Raw genomic sequence first — 6,992 nt, forward strand, 5'->3', positions numbered from 1 at the left:
TTATTAGTATTCCACAGAGAGAGACAGAAGGGAGGAGGGGAGGAGGGGAGGAGTGGAGAGTGGAAGAAAAGGAGGTGGTGAATTTGAGATGAACAAGGGTGCTAGAACCAGCCCTTATAATAAAGACTCCAAGAAAAAAAAAATCTTTCTTTTCTGTTCTCAGACTCTAGTGGGTTGAAAGCATTGCTATTACTGTTGATTATACTTATTTAAAAAAAAAACTTTTGATTGTTACATTGAAGGACCCATGCAATGTTTAGAGACCAGAATATCATAGAGTGATCTTTTGACTTTGGCCACTAAATAGCAACCAGCCAGAAGACCCCTAGTAACCACCTAGAACCCACTAGCATTGTGAAGAACCACATTTTTTGATATCTATCTATCTATCTATCTATCTATCTATCTATCTATCTATCTATCTATCTATCTATCTATCTATCTATCTATCTATTCATTTTCATTTCATGGAAAAGAGCAGCTTGGACATTCTGCTACACATCTGCTTTTGTGTTCTAAGGACATTCTAAATGCCAAATAGTACATATTGAATGAACTCTCTCTCTCTGTAACAGTTGCCCAGTGGAGGTGATTTGTGGACTGTGTATGTGGACTTTGATGCTAAATGTTTAGAGCCATGGGAGAAGATAATTCCCTGCTTTAGTTATAACAGCGAGATGCCCTTCTTTGAGATGCTGGTACCCACCAAAGACACAGTGAGGTACGGATACCTGATGGAAAAACTGCTATCTGTCAATCACTCTGTCCTGTTTACGGGCGTCACTGGAGTGGGAAAGGTAAGGCGGGTGTGTGTTTAATGTGATGTAAGTGTGTGTGAAGCAGTAAAGTTTAAAACGTTGCAGTGTTCATCACTACAAATTGCTTACTAGGCTTATTGTGCATTTTAGTCAGTGGTAGCACGAGTATTGTTGAACAGTGTGCAGGAAAAGGCAGGTTATGTCCCCGTCTACATCAACTTCTCAGCTCAAACTTCATCAGCTAGAACCCAAGAGATCATTGAGTCAAAACTGGAGAAGAAGAGAAAGAGTATACTTGGTAATGGACATTTGGTTATGATTAGGGTGGGTGTATAATCTGCCATACTGAAAAATCATCATCTGTGTGTTTATGTATTTCAGGTGCTCCTGCTAATAAAAAGATTATGGTGTTTGTGGATGATCTGAACATGCCAAAGCTGGACAGTTATGGCTCTCAGCCACCTATAGAGCTGCTCAGGCAGTTCCAGGACTTCCACGGCTTCTGTGACAGAGAAAAGTTATTCTGGAAGGAGATACACGTAAGCAACATACACGTACAGATAAAAAAAATAGAATCATGTGTCATGTTTTTCTTTCAGAGATATTCAAAGATTTGTCCTTGTTTCACTTCGCTGGCCAGAATTGGAAATCGAAAACTATTTCTTATTCATAACCGGTTTTGTTTAAAAGGAAATAAATAAACAAAAATAAACAGAATAATTTTTAAGTTCAGTTCTTTTCGATTCTTGAAGGTCAGCATACTTCATGCAAACACTGGACAGAACACAAAAGCAAACATTTGTAGCAAACATTCAGCACAACCACTGTAATTCGCGTCTAATTCATGAACAAATGACTTTTATGAGGCACTTTTTAAATAAATCTGCCTCACAAACCGATCTCAGTCCAATGAGATATTTTTGAATCAGTCTAAAGGCCCATTCACATAATAACTATAACGATAATTGAAAATAACGATAGCAATGAAGTTTTAATAATCATTCTAATTTTATAAAAATAGGAAAGTCCACAACGCAACCGTAACGATGACAACACAGAGGAACGATATCGTTGGATATGATTTTTTCCAGCTTAAAAACATTGACAGCCAATCAGAATCTGTCCTGCATTAAAGAGCTTAAGCATTTAAGAATTTGGTCTGGATGCTAAGCTAAGTGCTATGCTTATATTTTCTTGGTCTTAATGACTCACTGAATCGATCAGAACGTTTTTTTGTCATGTCAAACCCAAAATTAACTTTGTTATGTGTATTTAACCAAACATAAATCTGATTAAATAAAATGGTGATGTATATTTTAATACACTATGTAAATATATGTACGGTATCCACAGTTGTAGTGTTGTTTTGATATAGCATTGTATAATTGGGATTAATTATTGAGGGTCAGGGGCCGGGTGTACTGAAAGAGTAATTAATAGAATCCCTAAGGAATCCGAATTGTTAACTAGAACCAGAATGTTTACTTTCCTTAAGATTCCCATCCCTAATCCTGCACATCTGCTCTGAGATCAGTAGTTTGCGCAGAAACCCTGAGGGACCACATTCCAATTTTATCAAGCATTTTAAACGTTCTCACTTTCCGCCTCACTATTTTTCTCTATGGGCATGGAAAATAATGTATGTTGTAACGTTTATCATATAATGAGCGGGACTAATGTTTGATGTTTGAAGTAGCTACTCTCATTGTAATGTTACCTCGGGAATGACGCTTAATTATGCATTTTTCACACACCAGCATCAAGTAAACCCTGTGCTCGTTGAACACACACTCATACACACACACAAACGAAGATAAAAGTGCATAATAATATAAACAAGGAAAATTATGCGATTTGATAAGGTTACAGAGAAATATGGTGATCTGAGATGTAGTCAACCTCAATACTCATCCATCTCAAATATGAGTTACGATAAATAAATAAAAGACAGAAATATGATGAGAAACGAATCTGCTGAGGATTAAAAGAATGATTTGTGAGTCTCAAATGAGCTTTGCCCTTGGAGAAACTCATTTGGGTTAGTGTAGCTCTTTGGTGGCTGAATATGACACTGCTTTGACTTTGACAGCAACATTTCCTGAATGATTTTTCTGTCATTTGAAGAGTAATTGGTCATTAAGTTTTCCAGCTGTCATGAATGCTCCCATTTTAATTTGGGTTTTAATCAATATTACATTAATTTCTTCCAGTAAAGGTTTGATGAGACCAGTGGAAGTGTCAAAAAAGTTAAATGATGTCCCTTGGATATTTTTTCATATGCACTTAACCTTCTTCTCTTTCCTTTTCCTCCCTTAAGGATATGACCATAGCTGCAGCCTGTGCGCCTCCTGGTGGAGGTCGAAACCCCGTGACCCCTCGTTTCATCCGCCACTTCAGCATGCTGTGCCTTCCAACGCCCTCTGAGCAGAGCCTCAAACAGATTTTTAAGGTCAGCCATATGGTAGCACTCATTTTGAATGAACATTTTACTTTTAAAGTCAACTTGAAATCAAAATTGACCCATTTACTGTACTTTCCTAATACATGTTCTCGGTCTTATTGCACTTGATTCACTGGTACATGTTATTCCAAATATAATAAATATTTTGCATCGGAAACAACTTTTCTTTTTGGTTAAAATGATGATTTCTCCTCTAACCACCTGGCTATATTACATCCAGTCACGTCCCTCTGGATGAAATCAAGTCCTGCCCTACTTTTTTCTCATTGAATTTCCTGATTCACTTGTAATTATGTCACATATATGTATGACAGTCAAAGGGCTGCCAACGCTGTTTCATCATGTTGATTTTGAAGCTGTTGCATGCTGTGCCTGATGATTCTGGAGACATCAAAGACTGAATCGGCCTGTTGACTTGGAAAAGTCAATGATCTTGAGCTGATTTAAACTGTGTTCCAAAACCTGGTGAGCTGCCTACATAGACAGCATATTAAAGCTGAAAGCATGCTTCACTTGTATTTATGGGTGTTTGAAATGGTAGGCAACATAACAGGTGGATGAGTTGAGAGATATATGTTGATAAGCTTATTTGTATTTCATTCAACACTGAAAAGTATTGATAAAAACATAATTTTAAGGACCAATTCTGACTATTAACTAGCTGATAATTAGCATGCATATTACTTGCATATTGGCTGTTTATTAGCACTTATAAAGTACATATTAATGTCTTATTCTGCATGACCATATTTTAGATCCCTTAATCCTACCCCATACCTAAACTTAACAACTACCTTGCTAACAATTAATAAGCAGCAAATTAGGAGTTTATTGAGGGAAAACTCTTAATTAATAGTGAATATGTTTTTCCTATTCTAAAGTGTTACCGAAAATTCTTTCAGAAATTTTACTAATCCTCGGGCCATCCAAGATGTAGATGAGTTTGTTTCTTCATCAGAACAGATTCTGATAAATTTAGCATCACAATCATCTACAAGTTATTTACACGACTCCGGTACATCAATTAACATCTTGAAAAAGATGTGTGTTTGTAAGAAATAAATTCATCATTACATAATTAAGGCGTTTTTAACTTCAAATGAGTCGTCTATCCATAATATTGTTTTCTCCAGAGAAAAAGTTGGTCTGAATCAGCAGAGAAGTATGATCAGATCAAACACCGTTTACAATCAAAAACAGTCCTAAACAAATATGTTGGTAGATGTTGATGTGAGAGGACAACAGGGGATGGACTTTTTCACTGGATGAAGCGTTGTTATGGATTATGGAGTCATATTTTGGCCAGAAGCAACTGTTTAAAGTTAAATTCCTTAGTGATGGATTTGCTACTTACAAACATGCAGCTTTTCACTTCTCAAGACATTAATTGATGAGTCCATGTGGATTACTTGTGGATTATTGGGATGTTTTTATCGGCTGTTTAGACTCTCATTCTGACGGCACTCATTTACTGCAGAGGATCCATTGGTGAGCAAGTGATGCAATGCTACATTTCTCCAAATCTGTTCTGATGAAGAAAACTCATTTACATCTTGATGACCTGAGGGTGATTACATTTTCAGCAAAATTTTTAGTTTCAGTAAAACTATTCCTTTAAAGCACAGCCACTTCAACAACCAAAGCACAGCTTTTGTAACCACTTTTGCAATCACCTTAATAAATTAATAAATAAATTCAACGCGTTTGAATATTGTTCAGTAGACATGACCCTTCATCTGCGTAATTGGGCTTCCTCATTAAGACAACCCACCAACTAGTCGCATTTTAAAATATGCAGTTTTCCACATCTCTAGCAGCGGAGTTCCTATACGGAAAGTTAATGGCAGAGTAGCTCATTAGGTATTGGAACGGAGCTGTCCTGGGTTCTGAAACCACTGCCTGAGAGCTGGAGCTGTCCATGGTTCTGAACTGAAAAGAGAGCAAAAACTGTTCAATGCTGGAGCTGTAGTAGCAAAAGCCTTCAGACATTTCACGCTTTGAAATATTACTCTCCGAAGCTCTACACGTGCTCTGTAGACTGACTGCTCTTGTATGTGCATGTTTGTAGGCAAACATTTTAGGTGGTTTCCTCACTGAATTTCCCATAGCGGTGAAGCAGGTAGCTGACAGCACTGTGAATGCTGCTGTTGAGATCTAATGTCGTATGAGTGTAGATCTGCTGCCTACACCAGCCAAATCCCACTACGTTTTCAACCTTAGAGACCTCTCTAAATGTGTGCAGGGTAAGAAACACACAAACAAGTGAACAAAGACATACCTACAGAGACATGAGGACATGAGGACATTCGCAAATAATTTATAAAGACTGTCATTCATATATTGCATACAAATAATTTAAAACCTGGTCAATATCACAATGTTTCCAAAATAATACTACCTTTAACAATTTTACCCAGTGTGTTTAGCATCTGTTGTGTTTCTTTTATTTTGGAGCTCTCAAATAAATATATAGTTCAGTCATGAAACTCTAGATGGCGCATTCTGACGATGTTCAGAGAGTTAAAAGACTTGGCACAAGCTGATTGGTTCATGCTGCATATGCAGCCAATGAGCTTACTGCCTTGCATTTATATGGCTGGCTAGCATTCACTTGAGATTCCTGCAGCGCGCTTTCAGAGTTCTCTGAAACCCTCCACCTTCCCCAGCTCCACCTGTATAGATCTGCTACGGGGTTATTTTATATGCTATTTGTGCAGCAGCAGTATGTCTTAAATACTCACGGCACCGTATCTCCATATGCATTGTCAGTAGTAAGTTCCTGTACTTGCTTGCAGCAGCAGCAATAATCTACAACTACAGCAATAACCACAGCAGCAGCAATTCAGCAGCAGCGTAGAAGATCTGTTCCGCCAAGACCAAATGCATTAACATTATCATATCCATCACCATGCTAAAATGCTCAGAGAGTTGTCATGATTGAACTAATACAAATGCTCTTAATTTGAAAGGAACCTTGTGAGTTGTTAAAATGTTCTTTTATGGTGTAGGACTCGTCCAGGGGGCTGAACTATTGACTCTCAATACTGTCAATTTAAACTAAAACCAAAGAGCACAGCCCCCATTTGATTGTTTTTATTTGTGTTTTTATTAACGAAAGGTCACAGACCAGTTCAACTCTTACTGCTCATTGATCTGTAGACAGAATTGATTCTCTGCCAGTAGGCATTCTTGCTATAAAAGATGTAATGAAGAATCTGTATCAATGATAAAGAAAATAATATTAATTCTCTGCTTCTGTATGTGTGTGTGTGTGACCTACTTCCATACCATGATCTCTGAGATGGCCAGTAAGCACCTGACCCTTGAATCCTTTTCACTGTTAATCTCCAGGAGCTTAGTCAAGACATCTTAATAGATATATTCTTTACAGAATATTACAATACAATATATTTTGCAATGTCTTACAATAGCTGGGTAGAGAGAAACATTTTGACCACAAAGTCAATAAATGGGTTTGTTTATTTGTTTGTTATTGTTTTTTTATTTTCAAAGCTGCTCATGATGTATACAAGATTTGTTTATGCTGATACTGTAACAATAAATGTAATTTGTACGTTAGTCCAAGTCATAATTGCAGCCACAAAAGGATTTTTCAAACATTATTTTTTTTTAGATCGAAGAAAGTAGGTCAGATTAAAGCAATATTATAATCCTTGTCATTTTGCAGTGTGATTGATCAGAATTATCTATTTATTTTAGTTTTGGCTCCAATCTGTCATTTTTTGCTACAGTAAACATTAGTGTCCTGAACT

The 6,992-nt window shown here is 37.0% G+C and overlaps 1 pseudogene; it reads left to right on the forward strand.

The window, feature by feature from the left end:
- The window catches only part of LOC107570224 (dynein heavy chain 6, axonemal-like), a 30,384-nt pseudogene that overhangs the window by 14,082 nt on the left and 9,310 nt on the right, over window positions 1–6,992 (forward strand).

Source organism: Sinocyclocheilus grahami, unplaced genomic scaffold (genome assembly GCF_001515645.1).
Source record: "Sinocyclocheilus grahami isolate Dianchi unplaced genomic scaffold, SAMN03320097.WGS_v1.1 scaffold1428.1, whole genome shotgun sequence".
NCBI lineage: Eukaryota > Metazoa > Chordata > Actinopteri > Cypriniformes > Cyprinidae > Sinocyclocheilus > Sinocyclocheilus grahami.